The sequence below is a fragment of the Cydia fagiglandana genome, chromosome 6 (assembly GCF_963556715.1).
Source record: "Cydia fagiglandana chromosome 6, ilCydFagi1.1, whole genome shotgun sequence".
Classification (NCBI taxonomy): Eukaryota; Metazoa; Arthropoda; class Insecta; order Lepidoptera; family Tortricidae; genus Cydia; species Cydia fagiglandana.
Window position 1 is genome coordinate 17,275,517 of NC_085937.1, and position 27,462 is coordinate 17,302,978.

The window sequence follows — 27,462 nt, forward strand, 5'->3', positions numbered from 1 at the left end:
CTTCTATGATAAGAAGATTATGTCATATGTTACTTTAAACTTAACCTGATCCTACCCAAGCACATTTTCAGAAATCCTGAATTGTTCCTCATGCTCTCAGTTAAAGCGAGAACCCGGCAAGAACCACATACTACAATCAAAGTCTTTACTAAATACCTAATTATACAGGGTGATTTCGGGGTCGTGGAGCAAGAGAGCCAGACATCATACAGAATCCAAAGATGAGCCTAATGATGTTGTTAATTATTGTTTATCACCAATATTGATGATTATTTTCCAGATGACATGTAGGAAAAAACATTTTTGCATACAATTTGGTGACCCTACTCAATGTAACGTCTTGTCGCTTTCCACACAGCGTATGTCAAAAGTCATAGGGTGACCATAATTTAGTATAACATGAATTTTACTTGAAAAATAAGAATAATTAAAGTAATTATCTTTTAATCAAATACTACCATATGATAATGTGGATCATTTACAGAGTCAGAAAAAGTGGTTCTGGATCACGACCCAGAAATCACCCTGTATATTTACACTCTGTATGTGTCTCTAAAGTAACTACCTTGTCTTGCCCAATGTATATTGTACATTGAGCAGGACGAAATAGTTACTTTAGAGATTGTTCACGATCTCTCAAGCATAGATGCGATTATTATGGGCCGGTAACCACAATCAAATTTGATATAACAAACCTATCGAATGTTATCTAGTAATCACTGAGCTGGAATCATTGGAGTACACTGCGTGTAACGGAGCGTAAAGGCATTACTGTTATTCCTACCCCATTACGTAACCATTGTTACATAGGTAGGTACCTAAACAGGTAGAAATGGGGTTGGCTGGTTTGCATAGATGGCGCCATAATAGCTTGCCCATGTCTCTAGTTTGAATATGACCATAGAAAATAAAGTAGGTATGAGACGCCTCGACCCGTACCCGGGCCGTTCTAGCGTGAGTCATTCAAGTCGCCTAAACGTTAAACACAAAACATAATATTTACGCTGGCAACTCGTTTTCCGGTCTTCTATGTATAATGACATATCCACTCCCGTGACCCCGACGAGGGTCTAAGCGACAGCTCAATCGGCCATGTTTAATACCACTTGTAATTTTATAATATACTGATCTTTAACACATATTTGAGCGTCCCTATGTCCCTAAAGACCACTCCGGTCGCTCGTGAGGACCTATAATTATATACCTAGTACCTTTATCAAAAGTTTTATTAATTTTTTACTTCTTAGAAGTTTTATTTACTTCTTAGCAAATCGTAAACTTATTGTTGTGTAATATATTAATTATAAAGTTTATTTGTAGCCGAACCATATAGTACTGGAAGGCTTCGATCGCTGAGTAGACGCGCAAATGCACACGGCTGTAATATATCAACAAGGCATACCAAAACCGTCGTTATGTACCCGTACCGAAAATCAAAAATATTCTATTGTATAGGTAATACGGTATGAGATAAAAATTAATGAACTCCTACTGCTCTTTGATACACGTCCTACTCGTAAGATATATTATTTTATTTTTATTAGGTACATTAAGTAAGTCACTCAACACTGGATCCATATGAGTGTTTTTTTACTGTCATTTCTATTGAGTAACAACCAACCAACACAACATACAGTAACAACTTCAGGTCAAAGAGAATTTAGATTAGAGGAATATTGTCAAAGTAAATTAGGTACGTATCTTATCTTATCTTAGTAAATTACGTAGTCAGTACATTTACTGCCATCTTTCGACACAAATGATCACTTGATCCTGACTTTTTCACTGATATGTGTTAAAGTTAAATTTCAAAAAGTAATGACTACATAATTTATTTTGACAATATACTCCTGTATTTCAAATTCTCTTTAATCGGATCTATGTTTAACCTAAAACAAAATAACATTCCTAAAATTTTCCACTCGCTACAAACGCGTAACGTCATTAATTCAAACTCCATGTTGGCTGGACCCGGTCCCATTAACAACTCCCGAGCCCAATGTGTCCCCTAATTGAATTCCTTCCACGAGACCCATTATAGACCCTATCCGTGATTAAGACTTAACGGTACATCTACTGCGCATTTGGGCTAGAGATGGGCACAGTTTTTCTTGTAACGAAATAACCGTTTAACCGTAGAGTAAATAGACCTCATATGAGTCGCTTAACTTCAAACTCGGGTAAATCCATCTGTCAGATTATGCGATTTTGGTATTATGAAAAGGTAATAGGGTAGCTATTTGCTGAGAGGGTCGAATGGATTTACCCGAGTCAGAAGTTAAGCAACACATAAGTATACCTACTAAAGAAAAAGAAACAAAGCATTCCCGGGTCGAAGGCCGGAATTGAACCGGCGTCTTTAATTTTCCCGGCTAACATCTTTAGACCTAGGCTAGTCCGTCGTGGCGGTACCCGTCACAATTTCTCGACAGATTCGTCGATTTCTGTAAGGGCCGCCATACACGGACTGCTTTGAGCAGTCAGTGCCAACAGCTTCAAGCGGTCGCCGTTGGGTGATCTGCAGTTTCAATACAAAATCGTCATTCGCAATACACGAACCGCTCAAGCAATTGCTCTGCTTCGGGCGGTTGGCTGCGCGGTGAAATTTCATCATGCGGTCAATCTGCAAAAGCAGTCCGTGTATGTTGATCACCGGGTTACTGCTCGAGCAGTCCGTGTATGGCGGCTTTAAGAAGTGTACTTTGCCTTGTATGCCTACGTTGTAACTGAAATTGGTAAAAAGGGCTAGTCATATGGAACATTCTTAGAGCATTTAATCTGCCGAAAAACTTGCACAGTTGTGCAAACTTTTGTATGGACATGGGTATTATCGTCCACATCATGAAAAAATAGCAATACATTTGACGTACCTCCTCCACATAAATCGGCAGACTGTTTAGTACAGAAAATGACAGCCATGATGTCTCCAGTTACTAAATGCTCTACCATTATACCATTATATATTTTCTTGGCCTAAAACAGGACTCGGGTAAACACTAAATTGAAATTAGTAAATGTAATAAAATCCCACGCCATTTCCTAGCATCTTATAGCATTTTTCTAAATACTTACGGTGCATTATTATTTTAGATTATTTTCACTAGCTAGCATGACCCTACAAGAAATAGTTACAATCTTATGTAGATGTCGTGTCGCGACTAAATGAAAGAACGTTAAAGTTTTTTGCGGTAACGTTAATAGACTGTGATTTTAGTTCATGTGATGATCGATTTGCAGTCATGGTAGCTTATAATATAACCTTATAGGTTATAAGTGTGAGCACTACTAGGGCGGGCAGATAATTTCATCAAGCATGCTAATTAATGTCCCACTGACAAATCAGCGCCGCACGTGCCTCGTGTAACGGTTATAAGTTATAACCGTTTTTAATAACAACAACGCCAATCGGTCAGCCCTAATCAGGGCCAAGTTGCTTTATTTCTTTGGCAATTTTGTTAGTTTCGCTAGATGTGCTGCAAGTTTTTGTGTAGGTACCTATTTGTGGATGTGGGGAGTTTGAACTTTCGTCTGAAAAAAGGAAATGAATATAACTTTTAAAGCATCTCATCTCGATAATGGATTCCGGTGTTATTTCTGGAATTCATTGCTAAAATGGCCATGCACTTTTGCAGCTCGCTATACCTTCTGTCCCCTATGAAAGGTTAGGAGGGCCATTTTTAAATAAACTTTAATCCTACATTAAAACTTTATTACTCGTTTCTAAATTGAGTTTTTAGGTATTTAACTCAGACTTAGTATTTAACCTTACCGTACTAAAAGTTAAAGACTGCAGACAACGACCGGACTCCTTTATTCTGAGCAAACGCTTTTAATTCAAACGGTAATTACTTTAAACTTTAAACAAGGCTAAGAAGTGTTCAAAGGGTAGATTACTTTCCTATAGCACCTAGCATTATGCAAAGGAGAATTTTTAAAAATTACTCATGTATTGAAATGTTCACGGTATTTTTTCTGCGCGTTTATTGCTAAACCTCTTAGTGTAAGGCCTGAGTGGACGCTCGAGTTGGGCGTGCAGCGGGGCGGGGCGTGCGGCGTGCATGTTAAGGCTCCTCTTCACGTTGGGCCAACGCCAAAGCCAACGAGGGACGCAGCCATGCCACGGTGGGCTGGCCTTAGGCCATAACTCATAAAAACGCATGTGGTATTTTTTGGTTTCCAATGACTGAATATTATTAGCTAATAAGTGTACTTTTATCAGGTGTAAATAGATCCGGCATAACTAATCCCATCAAAAACATTCTGTAAAAAACTAGCCAAGTCTCGATGGAGCTGCTTGTTTATCTCTAAAAAGTAATGAAATCTAGACAAAGTCGTGCCAAGTCTAAGGTTCCTTACTGCGATTTCTTTATTATTATAGTTAATGTTGTGTGACTTGGCCGTTGAAGGGTACACAAGGGTACTAAACCAGGTGCTCGATGACACCATTGCACCAATCTGTCGCCAGAACCGCTACCCATTGACGATGGAAAATTGCCACTTGGAAAACGTTGATTCAATAACCAGTCAATTGTAGGCTTGATAAAGCTGCGTATTTCAATAATACTTATGTATGGGCGAGCCTGAAACAAACACTTCTTTTTGGTGCAATGGCAGATTGGTGCAATGGTGTCATGGAGCACCTGGTTTTGTACCCTTGTGTACCCTTCAACGGCCAAGTCACACAACATTAACTATAATAATAAAGAAATCGCAGTAAGGAACCTTAGACTTGGCACGACTTTGTCTAGATTTCATTACTTTTTAGAGATAAACAAGCAGCTCCATCGAGACTTGGCTAGTTTTTTACAGAATGTTTTTGATGGGATTTCACTTCTTTTTGTAGAAACGTGGTCATATTGATTTATTTTATTAGATTTTCTTATTTAACACATTTTTTTTCTTTTTAGGAGTAGTTTTTTTATTATTACAAATCTTTCTTTTCTTTTTTTCCGGTTCTGATTCTTGTACAGTAGCAACAGTTTTTCGTATTGCCCATTCATTAAATCTAATAATTAAATAATAATCAGTAATCCGTCACTAATCATCATATAATGACTTGGCAATCGCACATAATGCTTTACTCGTACCGTACTCGTAAATATGTGTAATGCTCAAACTGCAATTAGCGCTAGCGTTATGTTCAATTAGAATTATTTTTAATAGGTGACGATGATCCTTTTGTCATTATGCAACCGTGCGATGGCCAAGTCATTATACGTATTACAAATTAAAGATATCTTATTGATACGGTTTTAACACCCCCTGGCACTGATTAAAATAACCGACTTGGTTTCACATTACATCTCAAAACTTTTTTGTAGTAAAAGCGTTGCGAGACTTGCACCTTTTTACATGTAATGTTTTTGATGGGATCTCATCTCTTTTTGTAGGCAGTTCTTCTTTTCGGGTACTCATACCCATACTATGTATACACATATCATAACTAAACATATCTTCATTCATACTCACATCGTACATCGTAGTGTACCTTTACTTTACTTTACCTACTATTTGTAGGAACTGCAACAGTAACTTAGTAATATCATATATTTATATGGGATTACAAACTTACTTATGCAGTTCTTAGATCTTTAAAACGTGACTGATATTGCAATATTTTTAGGTTTTCCCTTTATATGGCCATTAAACCCTAACTCTGTACCAAATTTCAGCTCTCTGAGTTTATGGGAAGTACTAGTTCTATTCTGATGATCATGAGTGAGTTTCATAAATGCGAAACTTTGCTTTCGCTTAACGTCGGAACTAAATGACCTACAGACTTGAAATTTTGGATTTTAAGTATGTGATTATAGCTTACTGGATGACCAAAATTTCTGCGTTCTGGTCTTATCCAGAGGTTCTCAAATAGGGGCCTGAAAATGCGGCGAAATGGTTCCAGTAAAGGATGGTACGGCAGTGTTTGCTTCGCGCTCAACTTGGCGGGGGCACTGCCGTGCCCCCCGATTACTTTCATTCTCTAACAATCCTTGAAAGTTAACGCAACTCCCGTTTGTACGCGCTCTCTTATCAGAGGCTCATTAAGTGAACGTCATTAGTAGTGAATTCCTGAGGCGATAGTGATTTTAGTGATTATTATTAATATGGAGCTTAAAGAATCAGGTATGTTGTTTCATTTTATATACAAAGTATAACTTTTTCATTAAAAGTATATTTATAATAATAGGTCTACGAGGTAACAGAAAGTCATACAAACAGGATTAGAATATTTTCTTTACTTAAACTTCTAGTTATGTTCCTAATGAATTTTAACATTGAAAGTAGTATGGTTTTGAAGCTTGATATCTCTAGATTAACGGCCATAAAAGATTATATGCAGACGCCTGCGGGTTTGATAGTTAAAAGACTGCTACGCCTGCGTAGGCCAACGCGTAGCAGTACTACGAAAACATTACGAATGGAAATTTACCCATTTTCTTTCTTTTTTCAGGTGATGTGTAGGTCGGATCTTTTACAAAGGGATTTTTATTTAACTTAATAGTTCAGATACAGAAGGATGTTGCCAGTGCTTAAAACAAATTAGTAGGAATGTTGCCAGATGTAGAAAACGTAGGTACAAGTGATTTGGATAACATAATAAAGTACTTACATTGGTAGTAGACTTGTAATTTATTGGAAACCATCTTTGCGAAATCAGTGTATAGTTCTTAAGAAACATTCGAATTGGTTAAATGAGAAGCAAAGTGATAATTTTCCAATAAAAATAAGGTGATTGAAAAGACGTTAAATATTGAATTGGGACAACCGTCATCATCGGGCAATTCGGAACCCTCTACTTAAGCCGGATGGCCAAAAAAAGGATTTTTCAGCTTGTAGTAAGCGATCAAAACGCAGAAGGTTACCAGCACTAGCAACCTTGGATGCAACAGCAGTCAACAACCTGACGAATATTAGCTAATTTAGAGACCAATCAAATCCTTACGATGCATGTGCTATCTCTTCTCACAGAAGCTATACTAACATAACTCCAATATTTGTTACTACGTACTTTTATAAATTTTCGAGTTTATCCTGTTTTACCTTCGTTTGGTAAAGTAATTGTGTGCGCGCACATAGACAAATACGAATCTCTTAAATCATTTTCTAGTAAATTCGGACCCTATGATTACGGGTCGTAGGAAACTACCAAAAACAAAAAATCAATAGTTGTCACAATGAGTACTTATTTAACTAGATGTTTAAAATACATTTTAGATTAATCTACAATATTAGTTGATCTATGTTAGTTTTTTAAGGTGACTGACACGTGACGTGAAATATTTTGCGTTGCATAATTTGTATGATATTAGCATCTCTGTAAATATATAATTATTAATTTTAAATATAGATTTTTACAATATAATTGATAAAAACTATTTGTTCTATTATATTATTCAAGAATACGTTGTAATTTATTTCTTAATTCTATTTTTATAAGGCTTTAAAATTGTACGTATTTTGCATATTTTTTTGTTATCAGTTAGATTTTTTTTATGCTAAAATATACAAAGAAGAACTATTTATTACTGTTTTTTTAGTAGATATTTAAACAACAAACACGAACATATTTTTATTTTGAGGGTATCTTTGATACTTTCGGAGAAATCGAGTTTTGACCCTTTCTCCATACAAGCCGAGCCACCGTGCATGCGGTAGAATGAGATAGCAATATCACTTGCTCCCTCTAACGCATAAATGCGTCCCTCGTTGGCGTTGGCGTTGGCCCAACGTGAAGAGGAGCCATTAAACAAATGCAAACGTATAGGAGCGACCTTAGTACACGCTGCGCTGCTCATATCACTTGTGAGCCCGACGCCACGCTGCACGCCCCGCCGAACACTCCGCTTCGACCTTACACTTACACTTACAGTTCGTCATACGGAATTATATAGCCGGGGTTTCAAGTTCACAGGCAAAAAAAATATATTTATAGCATTAACAATCTTATTGCTAATCGTAAATCGAATCGTGCCCCTAGTTATATTTTGTTTTATTTCGTATAATTTAAACATTTTATTTCACTTTATGTGCTTGTTCCAAGATAGGTACGAGTAATGGAATGGGGTAAGCTTGGACACCAAAGTTTTGATGAGATTTATCGTTGTAAGACGGATAACGTAACATAATTCTTAGTTACCTACGTATAAACATTATTTTTATCGAACTTTTCAAGCATCTCCTTTTTATCGTATGTACATACCTAACATTCTTTTAACAGGACCCGGGTATGTCCTTAAACTACGTCCAAGACCACCGGTGGACGGGCAGCAGCGACCCTCAAATTCGGTGTACTCGACTGCGATCGCCAATCCGCCTGCCAAGCGTGGCGATTACGGCATTCATCCCCCAAAGGGGGAGGCCTATGTTCAGCAGTGGACGTGTTGTGGCTGAGATGATGATGATGATAACATTCTTTTGTAAGGTATAATTTTAGTTTATTTTATTTTATAATAGGTACTGATTTTGGCTTTAGTTTTAGTTGCATGACAATTAATTATTTTGGTATAATTACAAATAGCAACTTTTGCGGGACAGCGTGAAGCTAGTGAGTAAAGTTACCTTTGGCTATTATGCTGACCGCCATAGCAACTTTGAAGTCTAAATATTAATAACACTGACTAAAACAGGGGTCTTCAAACTTTTTTACCTGAGGGCCATATTGCGCCTCAGAAACCTGGCGCGGGCGACCGGCGGTGCTGAGGAGGGAGGGGGGTCTATCTGGTTGCTGCTGTTAGGGTTGAATCCCTGGGGCCTGGGATTCCCTGGGCCGGGGTTTGGAGAGCCCTGGACTAAAACAATCAACACAGCAGATATCGGATAATATAGGTTTCTGCAATAGACAGACACAAATTGCTTTGTACTCATCGTTCATATTCGGTTCAAATACGATATTCACTGGCATACACAATTCTAACCACCAGTAATCGAATCCCTGTGGTTAATACTGATATACTATTGCTATAATACATAACGACACGTCAACTATACATACCTTACTCAGAATACCTACCTATACCTATCTGCAATTTTAAACACCTCGCCCGCTTAGCAACTTCGGCTGCTGACTGTACTTAGACTGCAGATCTGATTTGAAAATCAAATAAAAATACCTATAATATATTTTTGTTGCATATAAACTAAAGATAGGTAACAGTTTAATTGATCACGGTATAAACCGTGCAATCGGACCGACGCACACTGAAAAAAAAATCGGTTGAAACAATTGAAATTGCGTTAAATTTTAATGTTTTCAACAGTTCCAGGGGAGCCTATTGAACCAAGCAGTAAACTTAACTGTTTGTACGTTACGTACGAACGAACGTACATTTGTTGATATTGTAATAGCAGTTAATCTTAATGGAATAATTTTAATGTGTGCTCGATAGCTCATATTTTTTTCAGGTTGCATCACAAATCACAACGTCATAGGTTGGTATTCCACCTGTCCAATGTTCATTGCGTCTCTCTCTCACTAAGCAAAATGTGAATGGTGGTTTCTACTGTGGTTGACCATTCTGAAAAGATTTCGACCCCAAATATGTAATTTGTCTGTGATGCTTAATCCTCTCTTAAAGGGGCCCACTGATTACCAGTCCGCCGGACGGTATCGGCCTGTCAGTTGTTAGGAACTATCAGAATTTTGTCCTAACTGACAGACGAAACAGGAGCAGAGTTTTAAACATTTTAGGTAAATATACCCGTCTCGCTGGTTTGAGATGTGGTGTTGGCGAAGGCTCCTACGCATACCCTGGACGGCTATGAGAACCAACAAGTCTATCCTAGAGGAGCTGAAGATCACCACACGGCTCTCTACAAAATGTCAAGAACGCGCACTCAGCTTCTTTGGTCATATCATGCGGTCTAAAAAGCACGACCTAGAAAGGCAAATTATCTTGGGCCAAATAGAGGGCAAGCGAGCGCGAGGAAAAGCACCCACGAGATGGTCTGATGTTGTGAAGAGAGTGGTTGGCGGCAACATGCAGTGCGTGACCCATATGGCTTATGATCGCACACTGTGGAGACGTAGCATACATGGTCGCGATCCTCAGCAATGAGGGATCGAGGAAGAAGAAGACCCGTCTCGCTAACGGAATCGGCTCCTAAAACTAGTGCGATAAGGACAAGGCGAAAAATCCTGCGTAAAAATCTCAAAAATCGAGGTTTCGTACTCGACTGTTTCCTCCTCCAAAACTTAACCAATCGTAACCAAATTGGGAAATCTAAATGATTATAAAATTATCTGTGTCGGACCGTTTTGCTTTTTTGGATAATTTATATCAGTTTTGAATACTACGCCTCTCATTGCGGCATAGTCAATGAGGCCATTTTGGCCATTTTTGAAGGGCTCTAGCGCCTTTAAAAACAAAAATATCAACAAAGCAAAACGTACGTACACAGATATTGACAATATTAATCTGTGTTGAAAATATCATTGCTCTAGCATCAAAACTCAAAACCCACGGAGGAAACAGTCGAGTACGTTTGTATGGAGAAATGACCACTCCTGTTGGCTCTTAATTAATAGTGGGCCCCTTTAACGAATTTTGGCATGGAAATAGTTTGAGGCCTGCAGAAGGATATATAGTATTTTTTATCAATCATCATCATCATCATCATTTCACACAGAAAAGTCGCAGACAGAAGCTCGTCTACAATTATATCCAATCTACAATAATTTAAACACCGTATATATCCATGCAATCAGACCGCCGCAGTCGCGTTAACGCGTTAATGACGCCATAGACGGGATTGGAATAAATTGTTTTAATACTGCTAGTGGGATATGATTGGACCGTGAATTACAGAATTACACACAGCTAGTATGGGTAATTACTTTTTATCATGCCAAAATTGGTTCACAATTTGGAAAGCAATTTTACCAAATTTCAACTAAATCGGTTCAGCGGTTTAAGTGTGACGAAAATAAGCGGTTTAACCGACAACCCAGTGTCAAATTGTACTGGTAACCATGGTAACTTCAGGTTTAACCGGTTAACCCGGGGTTAATGGAATGATGCAAGTGGACCTAAGTCGAATAAGTAAGTATGTACCTACTTGACATGTTTCGATCCGTTTTTGATGATCTTCGACTGGACTGGAGTAACGACTGCACCGTATTTAATGATCGAACGCGCGACATGTGTCGTCTAATATCTCAACACTATCTACCTATACATAATATAATATATATATGCGAGTATCAAGATGTGTTAGTATAAAATGCCACGCCTAAATCTTATGTGAGCTAAGCATCCTGTAGAAATAATACTAGCTTTGGACTTTTGATGGTTGACCTGATTGAAGATTTGGGAAAACTTTTTTTACTATCGTCCGTCCACATTAAACCTTTTACCGAATAATCCAACTTTGGAGGAGTTATCGTCCCGATATGCCGTAAATCCGCGAAGAATGGTCCGATAACAAACCAGGTATTCCCTTTGGTCATTCAGTCGAATGCTTTAAAAAAACTAGTTTAACTCTGACCCCGAGGCCCGTTATAACTAAATATATCAGAGAGCATACTTACACAAGTCTGGGTGAGCCTATAACTCAGTGTGCGGATATAATAAAGCCTCAGTTATTGCATGTTGAGTCCAATGCGTCAGTTTAACGGCTCGTTTAAAGCGATTTTGTGGCTTTCCACTCGTAAAGGCAGTCGTAAACGTAAATATATTCGGGGTGACGATACATCATTACGTTACGTACAATTGTATAGACTTATAGAGCGAGCCCATAGGTTTCAGCAAGGGAGTAGGTGTGTAGTGTGTAGTCGTTATTTTTACTACTACTTGTACTATCTAAGAATGACGCTTACGCTTAAAGATATTTTGAAGTGTACAAAACGGAAGCCATCACGTATATATCAGTAGGTATGTTTAATAAGTGAGAAAGAGGCAAACTACAAATGAAAAAATGTGACCACTTCTGAGCTTCACAGCAGTCGAGAGCGGTCGCTGCGCTGTAGGTACTCACTGACTGCAAAATAAGAAAAGCTCTATAAGTGGGTGATAATAGGTATCTTAGAATAATATATTGTTATACATGCAAGCTAGTGTATAAAAAAAATACGCCTCTGGTCACCCGACATAATTTACGCAAGATCACATCGTCGGCCTAAATCGCAAACCTCGTAACTCCATTTCAAGGAAATTAATAATTGCTACCTTGGACAACAATACTTTTACACGCGTATTCGGGAAACGAGATAATCACAAGATCTAGAAACGATATAGAGATCAACTAGATTTACATTAGATATCGACTAGATGTGACTTAGATATCTAAGTCATAACTTGTCGAAATCGTTCAAGAGGACCTCCAGAATCGCGGAAACGTCAAATTTGACATATTTATCTTGTCGAAATCGTTCAAGAGGACCTCCAGAATCGCGGAAACGTCAAATTCGACATATCTATCTTACAAATATCTTTAAATTATCCATATCGTAACTTGTTGAGGTCTAGTAGAGATCTAATACATTTTAAGAATCGAGCCGTTAGTCGCAAGCCTCGTAACTCCCCCGGAGGAGTTACGAGGTTTGCGATTTAGGCCGAAGAATAATTCCAATAACACTTGACATCATTCCAATTTTGGGTACACTTCCGATATTGGACTGGCAATCGTTTTACATTGTATATCTGGGCTATCAACTAGGAGCTATAGTCAGGAAAGCGCAGGTCAGAGCCAGCGAGGTTCTCGCGCATCCAACTCTGCGCCTGCGCATCTCCTCGTCGAAGTGCTCGCGCCATCCGCCCGAGACACCTGAAATAAAATAAAAACTTTTTGATCTTTATTCTTTTATCTCTCTACCCTCAGCCCTCACACCGGTGTTGCCCCTTCCTTGTCTTTGACCTGCGCTGCTTAATATTTATGGAGCGCCTAATTTAATCCCGTCTACAGTAACAGATTTGTTAAAGGAGACTACAACTTATATGTCTTTGTATAAATTTGTACATAATTCTGTAAATATGTTGTAAATTTATAAATAGTGTTTTTATAATTTAAGTTCTAAGTGTTGTAGGTACTTGTATTGAAACTAATATTAATATTGTTACGAGAATATTACAGTATTTGTCTAATTGCTAAAACAGATTTGAATGAAACAGAATGAGAATGGATGTTTAATGGATATGACCAAATAACTGGAAGAGACGCTTTTACTTAAAGTATTATAAAAATACCTAATATGAATAGTATTTACTGAAGACGTTTACCGGATTGAACTTACTGAAAAGACAAAAAAAATCTACTCATGACAAGCAAATGACAAGGCAGTATGGCTTAGAGCTTTAGCCTGTCCAGATGGACGAAAAAAAAAAATTGTCTTTGACCGCCAGAAGCAACTTGAGGTCGTCCGCGAATAGTAGACATCTAGCTTCCTTGACTACTTCCGGGAGATCGTTAATCATGATTATAAATTCTAACGGCCCCAAGTTACTTCCCTGACTTACTCCTGTCCTGGTAAAATACGGTTCAGACTTGTACCCTGCATACTCAACATACTGCTGGCGGTCCCTCATATAGTCTGCGAAAAACTGCAGTAATTTGGGTGTGCAGCCAACCGCCGCCATCTTTGCCAACAAAACATCATTATCCACCATGTCAAATGCTTTTTTGAAGTCAAAGTACGCGGCGTCCACCTGCACCCCAGCGTCAACATAAGGGACCGCGTAAGCAATGTCGTCGAGTAGGTTGCTGGTCGTGCTCCGCGCCTTCCGGAATCCGTGCTGCGCGTCCGACAGCTGAGCGGACACCTGCTCTTGAATGCTGCGCTGCACCGCCGACTCAAAAACTTTTGCTGGCGTAGATAATATTGCCACTGGTCTAAATCCACTTACCTCCGACCTGGAATCCCCTTTGGGTATAGGAATCACCCGAGTGACTTTCCAGCGTTTTGGAAAATGCGACATCTCCAGACACAAATTAAATATGTGCAGAAGCGGTTCCTCAAGGGCTCTGCCGCAATCTTTGATAATGAAAGCGGGAATGCCGTCCGGTCCCGCCGAGCGTTTTGGCTTGAGCGCAGTGAGCGCAGCGCGCACTTCACGCAGCGTCAGCCGCTGCAGCGACACGCGCGCCGAGCCCGCCCCGCCCTCTCGTATTGCGTCCTCCACGTCCAGCTTCGCCGGTGACTTCCCGTACACTGAATGAAAGTAGTCAGCAAATTCCTTAGCACATTCTGGATTCCTTAAACTACTTCCATTCTTCGTAACTGTCTTACGGTTTCCCGCTCCCCGTTTGGATCGGACGTAGTTCCAGAATGACTTCGGATCTTTTACTATCTCACTTTGCATCCGTGTCTGGTACTGATCGTGCGCCTCATTTATTAATTTCTTAACTTTGGCCCTACAAGTAGAAAAAGCAACATAATCATCTCTCGATCCGCTCGATTTATAAGCCTTGTGTAGTTTGGCTTTCTGATGTATACACTTAATTATATCGATAGTGTACCATTTAGGATAGACGTACCTGCCGTTGCCAATTTTTGGCTTCTTTTTAGGGACACAGTTATCTATAATTCGCTCCACTATATCATAAAAATTATTAAGTGCATTCTCTGGCTCGCGTAACCCAAACAAAGGATCCAAATTCCAAACACTGAAATCTGCTTTTGCAAAATTCCACTGCAATGAATTTTGACCCATATTTGACTGCAAGTATTGTACGGAACCAGGCGTATAGTCCTCGCGGACCCCGGCACTGTCGCCGCGCACGGCCACGGCCACCGCCAGCGGCGGGTGGTAGGCATCCACGGGCACCGGCGACTCGTCCGCCGCCTCCACCGACACCCTGTCCGACATGTCTCTATTACATAACACTAAATCTAGTTGCCGATCATTACAGTTTGGTACATTATTTTTTTGGTCAAACTCGCAAAAAATACGAAAATATTCAAAGTAATTGTTAACATTATCACAACATGAATACAGGTTAAAGTCACCTAGTATTATATAATTTTTATATTTAACACACCATTGTTCTAAAATTCTAAATAAAGTCATATATTCGCGTTCATTACTTTTTGGTGGGATGTATACCACACAACATAAAAACAAGTATCTATTATTAAGATAAACTGCAGCGCCTACCAACTCAAACGTACAGTCATCAATATTGACGACACTCGGCATCGCGACCGGCCGTAGCTCAAACCGGTGTGTGGCCACGAGAAGCGCGCCGCCGTGTTTTCGCCCATCCGCTCGATCACACCTTATAATTTGGTACCCTGGTGGGATAATTTCTGCATCTTCTATGGAGGCATTGCACCCAGATTCCGTGATTCCAAATAAATCTGCACCTGAACTATCTATATTACTACTAAAATCATTCAATTTAGTTCGTAAACCTCGTGCATTTTGGTAAAAAATGTAAATCCTATTATCTTCCTTCTTTTGTTTTACTCGTTGTTCTCCGAAACCAGATCCACTCGCTGAACTCGGTATTCAAAGGCCAGATTTCCGGGTTTATTAATTTATCATAATCGCTTTCCGATACACTTATTATAAATGAAGCATAACCTCTATCCTTCTTTTGCGTTACCTTATCTACTTTTAAATTAACCTGGGAGCCACATATTTTTTTAATATACATAGTTAAATTTTCTACAGTGGTATCCTTTTGTAATCGCCATACGTGCAAATATTTCATTCGTTCCATAGCCATAATATCCGTTATGCTCTTGTTACTACCTCTTTGAACATTTTTGAGGTGAGATGTACCTTTTTCCTTTCTATGAGTCTCGAGTCCTTGAGTGTTACTTGTTCCAGTATTCTTATTTGCATGCTCATTTCCTGACGAGTGCGATAGTACTTTGGTGGAACAAGTTGACGGTTGTACGGATGTAGGGGTTTTTCTGTTTCTAGTGGTGTCACTCTGAGTTAGCGTAACTTGTAACGTATTTGAGCTTATTAGTTCCTTTTTATCTTTAATATATGTAGAAGTATTTAACCCAGTAGTTTGCATCTTATCTGTTAATGGGACCCCCGCGCAAGTTGTAACGCCCGCCGCTGCCGTTTTTGTGGCCCAACTCTCGCTATTATTCTGCATACAGTGGATACTGGCCACGGCCGAATCGCTTGCGCTTGCTCCTGCAGTTTGTATCCGCGCCCCGTTAGTATTGCACTTCTTGTTTTGGTTACACGATCCAATCCTATGCCTTTCGATTCTGCTATGAACTTATCAAGTTGTTGAGGGTCAATTTTTGAAGAGGGTGTTTTTTCGACATTTGTATGGCAATTTTTTATTTTTGAAAAATCTGATTTATAATCTTCGTTTTAGAAAGGGTTCTTAACAACAAAAAATATACTGTAGGAGGCACCTCTGTACTTTTTATAGTTAGCTAGATATGGACGTTTAAAGATCGACATTTGTATGACACTATTTAGCCATTTGTAAGGCGTTTTGGACATGTATACGGCATTTTTTCGACATTATATGGCAGTATCAACATGTATATGCCACTATTTATTATTTTTGTTGCATTTATAAGACCCTGACGACATATGTATAACACCTTCTCGACATCTGTATGGCACTATGTCGACATTTGTATGCCACAATCGACATTTATACGGTCAAAATAGCCGTATAAATGTCGCCATACAAATGTCGCGACATGTCGCCAATAATATTTTTTAGCGATATTTCCTACACAATACAACAGATTCACTTATTTATTTTACTATATATTTTAACACTATATTTGCAACTATTATTATAAAAGAAACATTTTTATTCCAACTACGTACCAACGTATTCAGCGTCCATACAAATGTCGTTGTAGTCGTACCAAAATATATCGAAAGAGATTTTTATCTGTTTTTAAATTAATTAAACTGTTTCCGGGTTTACATTTGATGTCAATCGATGACCAACTAACCGCACTATTGCGTTGTAAATTTAATCTAACCGTTATTCAATAGACAAAGAAGATTATAGGGGGTATATTTAAGTCATAACAAAACAGGTGCCGCGCGGGACAGCGATAAAAAGGCTTCCCTTGTTTTATGAAATAACGCATTAATTTATCAATATGATTAAATCAATTCTCTAGAAAATGCTCTTTATAGAAATACTAAGTTGTTTATAATACGTTGCCTACATCCAAAGTTATGATTTTTTTTATTGCGCGATGCCGCCACTGGGACACGCGAAAAACGGCAAATTTCGCCGTTTTTGGAACTTCAAATGCGATTTTGTCAGGACCAAATAATATTTTTGGTACAGTTGTGCATGATTTTTAAAGCTTATAATACACTGAATGAAAATATATACATACCCAGTCTTTTAGTCCTATGGACTTCGAGTTTTAGCCATGGGACAGCAAAAAATGCCTATTTGAAAATTGACCCAGAGTGGTAATCGATTTTTTTATCTAGTTGTTGTTCTAATGTCTTGTTAGCAGTAGTATTGTTTTGCAAGGTGGACTTTAAGTCATGCAACTGCTCGCTCGTAGCCTGACATACCTGGTAGATGTTTGTAATTATGTGTGTCTGAGTGTCCAATCGGCTAATTAACTCGGATCGTAAAGGATGACTCACGCTAGACCGGGCCGTGGCCGGGCCGGAGCTTCCGGAGCGTCGTTTTCTATGGAGAGCATCACGTGATCACCGGGGCTCGGGCGTGGCACGGTGCGGGCCCGGCCCGGTCACGTCCCGGAGCCTCCTGACAACCTATTTTTCTCTTTGGGTAGTATTCTACTTGTTTAAGATCTTTGTCCAATATGCATTGCGTCTCACTCTCTCATTAAGCAAAATGTGAGACGCAAATACACATTGGACCAAGATTGGACAGATGGAATACCACCCCTGTGTCGGAATATATTTGCCAAAATAAGAAGGTTGCAAAACGTCATAAATTTGTTTGTTAAATATGATGGTATAGCTAATTCGTTACTTGGTCGGTTTATATTAGGTACAGCCGTCTTTGATATAATAAACGTCAAGATTATATAGGTTGGATAATGTCTTGATTTATTTTGTGAAATATGGAAGTGTTTCTGAAACGTAATTTAGTCGGATTATATTAAATGAGACATCTATTGATGTTACTGCTTGTAAAAATGATTCAATAATGAGCATGTAGGTTTATAATGAATATTAAGATACTATACAGGGCGTCCCACGGCTATGCCACATGGAGGGAAAGTACCCTAAATATTGTAGATGGAACATTTTACTGAAAGAAGACATTATTTTAATTAAAAAAAAAATTTAAACTGCATTCCTAGATTTTTAAATAATTACATGGTTGAACCGGGAATCGAACCCGCCGCACGAGAAAAAAAATCACCCTGTAGCTTTATCATACCGATCGAAAGGCTTGATCATAAGGATTATTTTTTGCTAAAGAACATAGTGTCAGAAACAAAAGGAAGACCATGAATTTTAACATTTGATGTGAAATTTAGCGAAATAATCAAAAGAGTGCGGCTTTGTATTCAACAGAATGAGACTACATTTTGAGCATTTGATAAATTAAATTGATTAATTTTGAATTAAAAATGTTAAAATTCATGGGCTTCCTTTTATTTCCGACACTATGTTATTTAGCAAAAAATAATCCTTATGATCAAGCCTTTCGATCGGTATGATAAAGCTACAGGGTGATTTTTTTTCTCGTGCGGCGGGTTCGATTCCCGGTTCAACCATGTAATTATTTAAAAATCTATGAATGCAGTTTAAATTGTTTTTTAAATTAAAATAATGTCTTCTTTCAGTAAAATGTTCCATCTACAATATTTAGGGTACTTTCCCTCCATGTGGCATAGCCGTGGGACGCCCTGTATAGTTTTTTCTCACATTACCACTTATTATATGGAGTGTAGAAGTAACTTATTACTTAGATACTTTTTTATTTCGTACGAAGTTCATAGAAATATATATGACAATACCGTATCTATAGTTGGTCAAACCAAATTTGTCAGTAAATAAGAACAAAAAAACTATACTCATCCTTTTCTTTTGGGTGTTAGTACTAGTGTAAGACCAAGATAGTATGATTCTCTCTATCTATGTTTGAAATGAGACAGTCCTTTGACAAACTATAATAACCATTTTTATTCATTCATTTAGAGTTCAACTGATCTTCTCTGCCTGCACAGAGTACAAATTTACATCATAACTATGCCTTAAAAGCCCACTCCACACTCGTGCGCGAATCTTGGCTTCGCGCTGTGATTCGCACACGAGTGTGGAACGGGCTAAACAGTTTTATGTCAACTTTTCACCATGATATTGATGCATACTTACTTTAATCTTTGCATCCAGGTGACTTGTTTACAAATGGCTTACCGCAAAACGCGATAATCAAAATTTCGTTATCTGCCTCTGTCGATAAGAGAAGCAGATATCGAGTGATTGCCTCTGTCGATATGCAGGGAAGCAGATATCGAGTGATTGCCTCTGTTGATATGCAGAGAAGCAGATATCGAGTGATAGAGAGGCAGAAACCGAAATGTTGGTTTTCGTGTTTCGCAGTAGGTCCTGGGGTTAGTGAGAGTAACGCCCCATACGCAGAATGTTCCGTAATATTCCTTATTTCCTGCCTAAAATTACCCAAAGGCACTAACTACTGAAATAATACGATAGAACTCTTCGTATATTTTATTGTTCTTATATAAATGACTAAGGGTGGTATTCCACCGTCCTATCCAATTTCTTTGTCCAATGTCATTGCGTCTCACTCTCTGATGTGAGACTCAATAGAAAGTCAGACCATGAATAGTCTGCAGCATATTTGATAGCCCACGCAGTGAAAGTGTTATTTTAAACGTCAAACTTCTTTGAAATTATGCCGTATAAATGACACTTGCACTGCGTGGGTTATCAAATCCGCTGCAGACTTTTTTTGGTCCGACTTTACACATTGGGCAAAGAAATTGGATAGATGGAATACCATCCTAAAAGACGTGGAACGCGTCCGGGGGACCGCTAACCATGCCAAATAATCATATAAGTGCCTCTCTTTCGCGCAAATAATCATAAGAGTGATAGAGAGGCAAACATATTAATTAATGAAGTGGTTCGCGGTTATAACCCTGACTGTATAAGAATCAAACCAGGGTATACTGCGTGTGCAACAATTTAAATTACAATTCTGCTAGGGACGGCCATTCCGTGAGCGTCAGGATGGCGGGTGGACCTCAGCGAATTTGAACGAAATATTTATAAACATATTGTACCTTCGGTGAACTTTAGTGTACTTTTAATAGAATCCAGTGTACTTCTACCGGAAACGAGATATTTAACAAAAAAGGTCCACCCGCCATTCTGACGTCAGGAAGGCGGGTGGACTTGTGAAATCTTGGATTATACCGCACTCCAAGTATGTAGTTATAGTGTACTTTTAGTGTACTTGCGTAATGCTATGAATAGAAATCAGTGTACTTCTTGTAGAAACGAAATATTTATCGAAAAAGGTCCACCCGCCATTCTGACGTCAGGATGGCGGGTGGACCTGTGAAATATTGCATTATTTCACGCAAAAAGTGTGTTTTTATATTGTACCTACAGTGTACTTGCGTAAACTATGAATAGAAACCAGTGTACTTCTTCCGGAAACGAGATATTTAACAAAAAAGGTCCACCCGCCATTCTGATGTCAGGATGGCGGGTGGACCTGTAAAATCTTGGATTATACCGCATTTTTACAAGCTTTTATTTAGTTTCACCTGACCGTTGTCTGTCTGTCTGTCTGTAATCAAATCTTGCAAGTTAAATTTGATCCACTTCCCGGTTTCCGAATGTAAGTCGGGTGACTATGCAATATTATGGTGTCATCGAGCTGATATGATGATGGAGACCGGAGGTGGCCATAGGAACTCTGTGATAAAACAACGAAACCTAATTGTGTTTGGGGTTTTTAGTATTGTCTCGATGAGTATTAGTTGCCTGTGGAAAAAAGTACAGTCGAAGATAAAAGCTTGTACCAAAAATGAAATTTTTGCCAAAAACTTATTATTACATATCAAACAGCAAAGAATAAAAAAATATTGAATAGGTATTCATGATCTCCTTAGATGTGGCTGCTACAGTCTTGATTTGCCGAGTGATCATCGCTTTCCGGTTGCAACTTGGTGCCATCGAGGAATGTCCATGGTACATACATGAAAAAGAAATCGTTTATAATACAATTAATTGTATCACAATACCTATTTTGATTCTATCGCGAGCATATATACACTCTTTGGTACTTTGTTTTATAAGCTAGGTGTACCTAGTGATTATACTCGCTGTGGCCAAGGCTTAGCCCGTGTGGAATTTGGGCAGTTTCTCTTCCTTCCTCTCTATAAGTAATATTTTTATTAATAAAACATAATCAAAACATATACCATCAAAATTATTTACGATACTTCATGTCATAACAATAACATTATAATACAGTCGCCATCAGATATATCGGAGCAGCCAAGGTGCTCACAAATATCTGAGAACGCCTTTATTGTCAAGGAGTGCATGTTCAGATATTGTGAACACCTTGGCCGCTCCGATATATCTGATGGCGACTGTACCTAAGCACCGAAACCTTACATAGCGCTGTTTTTTGGAAATACTGTAGGTACATTACATACATACATACATAATAATTATTACTATTTGATTTATCTTCACAGGACCGTAGGTCTACGCTACGAAGTCTAGGAGTATATAAAAGGTTTCAACTCAATACGGACCCGTTCCCGAAATAAAGGGTATCGACAGACAGACGGCCGGACGGGCAGACGGACAGACGGACGGACGGACAGACGGACAGACGGACAGACGGACGGACGGACGGACGGACAGACGGGCAGACAGATGGACGGAAGTGATCCTTTAAGGGTTCCGTGTTTTCCTTTTGAGATACGGAACCCTAAAAATAACTTTTGCTTATCATAGCGCTCTTTCTTTGGAATTACGTGTGTACAGTAATATTAAATTTATTTTACTCCTCTTCTTATTTCTCACGTATGCAAGTAGTACGTACCTACTTGAAAAAAAAACGTGAAAGACATCACTGTTAAGGTTACTAGGTATTACTTCTAGAACCAAAAAATATACTTACAGACAAACCTACGTACATACAATATACTTACAAATATTTTAAAAACAATCCTCCTACTTCAATATCATGGGTGCATGCCTGCATGGGCCCCATATGATATAGACATTTGATCCTTTACAAAAAACTTATCATCTAGCCTAGCCTATTGGTAGTATTTTCTCGAGCTTTACGCAGTTAATTCAGGAAGTTGTCATACCTACAAGACAAAAGCATTTCGAAAGCCACATAATCATGGAACACCTCATCTATGTGTAGTTAATGCAAATGCTGTATTTGTCAAAGAAAATAAAATCTCTTCACACGATCAGGGTTTCACCCTTAAAACACAGAAATAATTTGGGTTCGTATGTTTTGGCGCAAGATAGGGAAAGCTGGAAGATACTCCACCGACAAGAGAATAACTCTTAAGTTAATGATGATGATGATGATGTTTTGGATAGCTAATGAAATCCTAAAATACAGACAGACAAACACCCTGGGGAATAGAACAGCATCAATGCATACTAATATATAGGTATTACAAAGGCGAAAGCGGGTTCCTATGCAGATTCAAACGGCACTAACACCATAATCATACCTATTTTTGCCAATACCTTGACGCGCGCGGTAACACGATACATTACCTGCATTCAACGTGTTCTTGCATATTCAAATACATTTAGTATCTTTCTACAAATTTAATATCACTATTTTTTCTTTTGACATGTTTATTATACTATTCGAAAAACATGACAGCGTCAAATATTTAAAAGTCGTAAAATGTAAAAAGGTATAAGAAAAGAGTCCAAACATATTATTTAAGAGTCGGACCAAAGAAGGACTTTTTTTAATATTAGATCTAAGCATTAGAATCTTAGTACTTATAGGCTAAGCCTGCCATTGCAATGCAAGCTAATGAATAAATATAAACTAGCAACCCATATTTAAAATCAATTATATTGTTATCTTCTTCTGCACGACTTACAAAATATACCTAATTTCCAAATCGTTATCTTATACTTTTTGAGTAAAATAGCTGTGACATATGGACAGACAGACAGACAGAGACAGACTGACAGGCAGACAGACGGACGGACATGACGAAACTGTAAGGGTTCTGTTTTTGCCATCTTGGCTTCTTTTTCACCAGAGGAAAGTAGTAAGTAGATAGTTTATTTTTTGTAACCGACACAATTCTATCTTAGTGTAACGAGCTTAATCGTTTTTATTTACTTACTTATTTTATTGAGAGCGCACCACCGACATTCTTAGTGGTGGTACTGTATTCGCTGTGGCCGAAAACAGCTTGTAGATAATTATCTTATACCGATACTTTTTAAATTTTTGTTACTTTGTCGCAGCTATTGCAAATTTCTCCTCTTTTAAACTCGTTTTTCATGCATGGGTTCCTGAAATTGAACATATCTGAACTGAACACATGAACACTGAAGAACGTGGCATTGATGGGAGAAAATAATGTCAAAACCAGATAAGCTGAAAAATCTACATTTGTAGAATGTAACTAAATGCATTGGGTACCACTACAGTTTGCTGACGACTACCTAAATATTCCATAATATCAATATCCAGTGAGGAAAACGGGAACTATGTTTGTATGGAGAACCGGTCATTCCCTTTCCTCTTAATAGCTTAATATACTTTGGCACATGATTATACATATTTATTAATAGGTACATGCACTGTATTTCCATATCTTACCTTAAGCAGAGAGCCAGACGGTGAATGCTGGATATTGGTTTCTGAAATCTTGTTTTTGTTTTACCAAACGTTGTTTAATTCTGCCGTGTGGACGGCTTCGAAAGAATCTTGAGTTATATGTAAATAAAGCTCTTTACATCATGTTGTATGTACCTATTCTTATTTTTCCGAACGTGTCGACGTGGATGTACGCCCTAGAGTATGCAGTAGCCTCTTAATCAGTCATTAAGGCAGCTAGGGCCAATATTTTGATTATATTATTTCCTTCCATATCCGCTTGCTTCCGATCGAACCATTGTTTTCAATCTGATTGACATTTATTATGACATTTGTCATGAACAGTCAGCTCTGACGTCCCGGTCGGCTCGGATAGGGCTGGGTAGGACTCGAATCCTTTGAATCCTCTGCTTGAAGACTACTCAATTTTCTGACTCTTATAATTAAGTTTAAACTCGAGTTCTTTTCAACTAGATAGAGACCAAAGTCTCTTGTAGAGACTTGAGTACTTTTCAGAGAACTCTCGTTTTTTTACAAAAAAAAAATCGAAGTGCATTGTCTTTATGTATAATTTGTAGATTAGATACGTACATAAATCATAAAATAACGCTTAATTTCGTTACTGTTATATAGGAAAAACCTATAAATTTTTTCACGGAGTCTTTATTTGGAAGCTCGAGTCCTTTTGAGTTGCTCTTAAAAAGGACTACAAAGGACAGAAGTCGGGAGAAGTTTTTTAAGCGCAGAGTCTTATAAAACGAGCTGTGCCTACATCAAATTCAGACTCAAAGGACTCGAGTTCCTACATGTAAACACTAGAGGCTCGGACATTGCTCGGACAGCACTAGTGTTAATGTAATAAACGGGTGGCCCTGACGCCTCGGCCCCGGAACGGCCCGGTCACGGTGGCGCTCCTGACAGCTCCTGCGTCGGCTCGCTCCGGCCCGCCCCGGTCCGGGCACGGCCCGGTCTAGCGTGAGTCATCCTTAACTCTCTCAACTCAGCCAAAATACTGTCTTGACCGGTGTTTACGTCGTGATCATGTATTAGTGATGGTTGTGTTGTTTTTTTTTTTAATATATTTATCAAAGGCACATATACATAATCAATTTTAAAGTTACTCGCCAAACTACGTAGAATGCAGTTTGTTGGCGAGACAGCGCTCATTTTATACACTTTTATGCACCTACTTAAGTTGCTATCATTCTAAAGCTTTGATGCGGTTACCGCGGTAAGTATTGACATTTGTACTTATCGGGAATTGTTATCGATGTTCTGGAGTACCTCGTACTGGAGTGTTGGAGTCAATACGTGTAGGTTTCGAGCAAACACACTCCGGGCATACCCACGGTTGTTTTAGACCCTCCATAAATGACTCGAAGTCCAGTGGTTGCACTCCAAGGCATTCGATGTCGTACACTTTCATGCAATTTAAGCGAGTACACTGCATTTTTAGTTTGTCCGTAACATCGATACCGCACGCACTACAGTTTTGTGTCATTTTGAAGCCGTATCAATAATTAAATTCAATAAATACAGGGAAGGAATCAAAAACACGTCCGCACAGTCCAACGGTTTTTTTTTAATACTTTAGTATATATGGTTTTTTATACATAAGATATCTCGGGACTATGGGTTCCCGGACCTTTGGGAGGAGTGCGTGGGGCCGAAGTCAACATCGCAGAGGCCCTTTAAGACAAGTTTGATGTCATGTAGAACGACAGCCGGAACCCATTAGTACTATCATCTAATTCAAATGCTGTGTTCTAAATGTTCTTACATATGACTTATTTTGTTTGTTAATTACACATACGAGTAGTTAATGATCTTAAAAAATGTAACCTTTTAAATTTATGATTAGGACCTAAACTTGTTATTACCGTGTAAACGTCTTTGCTTATTGGCATAAATGAGAAGTCGGTTTCTTTTTCTGTTAAAGATTATCTTCATTTTTAGGGTTCCGTACCCAAAGGGTAAAACGGGACCCTATTACTAAGACTTCGCTGTCCGTCCGTCCGTCCGTCCGTCTGTCTGTCACCAGGCTGTATCTCACGAACCGTGATAGCTAGACAGTTGAAATTTTCACAGATGATGTATTTCTGTTGCCGCTATAACAACACATACTAAAAACAGAATAAAATAAAGATTTAAGTAGGGCTCCCATACAGCAAACGTGATTTTTGACCAAAGTTAAGCAACGTCGGGCGTGGTCAGTACTTGGATGGGTGACCGTTTTCTTTTTGCATTTTTTTCCGTTTTTTTTTGCTTTATGGTACGGAACCCTTCATGCGCGAGTCCGACTCGCACTTGCCCGGTTTTTTATTCCAGCTTTATGAGCCTGTATACTGTACCTATAGTGGGTGTGGACCTGGCTAATAAATAGCAGGATTGCGCCAAATTGCCCGCCATTCAGTGGCCGAAGCGGACATTTTTGAAAATAGGATGTCGTTAGGATTCAATTCTGACTGCCAACTTAACTAGTACCTATTTTATGTTCCAAGACGCCTTTACAATTTTCTGTACAGAAATGTCTGCCGATTTTTGCGGGGGAGGGGCACGTCAAATGTATACGTAACGTAAAAATAGCCATGTCAGATAAAACGTCAGTCCATAGAATGTGTATGACCATTGGCCGCCTATTTTCGTCAGAGTATTTTACACCGCCTGTTAATTAATAGTGTTAAAGGCTACTCCGTCCTCAAAGTATTTTATTACGAACTCAAAGGATAAGCGTCAGGCAACACGATCAGGTTAGTTCAAATATATTTATTTTATAAAGTAGGTACCTACAGCTTGGCAAAAAAGAACAGGAATTAAAAAATGGCAACACTGTAGTGTCGTCCCGTTCAAACCAATACATATATATAATATATAAGATAAGGGACGACACTACAGTGTTGCTACTTTTTAATTTCTACTCTTTTTTGCCAAGATGTAATATCAAGTTGAACACTTCTGATGAAACGCATGTGACAATATTGAAAATCAGCTCAGCCTTGTACTTTATTTCATTACAATAAGGTTGATAATTAAATACACAGTTTAACATTCTGTTGTTATGCGCAGTGAGGATGCCCCTAAGTCTGCGAACAGAGCCCTACCGCGAAACACGAAAATCGAAATTTCGTTATCTGCCTCTCTATCACTCTTACATATTTTAGCGATAGGGAGGCAGATAACGAAATTTATATATTCGTATTTCACAATAGGCCCTCAGCATTCCTTCTCGAAGCTTCGACGTTGCTGGACTTTAATTAAGACACGGACGCCATATTAACGAAGCACATGCTTGGGACAGTTAAGACTCAGGACCTTAATGAAAGGAAAGGGTATACAATAAGCCAATGTCTTAAATTACGGAAAATTGACCATTCCCTGTAATGTGGATTCCAGAAAAGAGACAAGTATAAGTTCAGTTATAACCCCCTTCATAAAACATAGCAATCTCTTACAAACTCTGTTAAATTTTGTCTCTTTCTAGCACACAGAAATTTCAAAATGACAGATAGGAACAAAAGGTTATCAACGGCTCGTTAGATTTCACAGACGTCAGAAAATCAGTCTTCTAAAACGTACTTAACGATAGCAAAAATCAAGGACTAAGGGTCACCCCCCACAAGCGTTTCTTGAGCGTCGGTGTCTATAATAGTATAATAGTAAATGCTATGGAAAAAGGCGCTGCTGCGTAGAGTTGCGTCGAGCAGCAGCCAAAGATTTGTCTAGACC

General features: G+C 38.6%; 2 protein-coding genes across 2 annotated transcripts in view; one reads left to right on the forward strand and one right to left on the reverse strand.

Moving 5' to 3' along the window:
* Window positions 1–27,462, reverse strand: part of LOC134665446 (thioredoxin domain-containing protein 17-like) — a 325,334-nt gene that overhangs the window by 162,730 nt on the left and 135,142 nt on the right. The window lies entirely within an intron of this gene.
* The window catches only part of LOC134665424 (SEC14-like protein 2), a 127,294-nt gene continuing 118,246 nt past the window's right edge, over window positions 18,415–27,462 (forward strand). The window contains exon 1 of the mRNA XM_063522390.1: window positions 18,415–18,418. The gene's annotated coding sequence lies outside the window, so the exon portion shown is untranslated. The remainder of the gene's footprint in view (window positions 18,419–27,462) is intronic.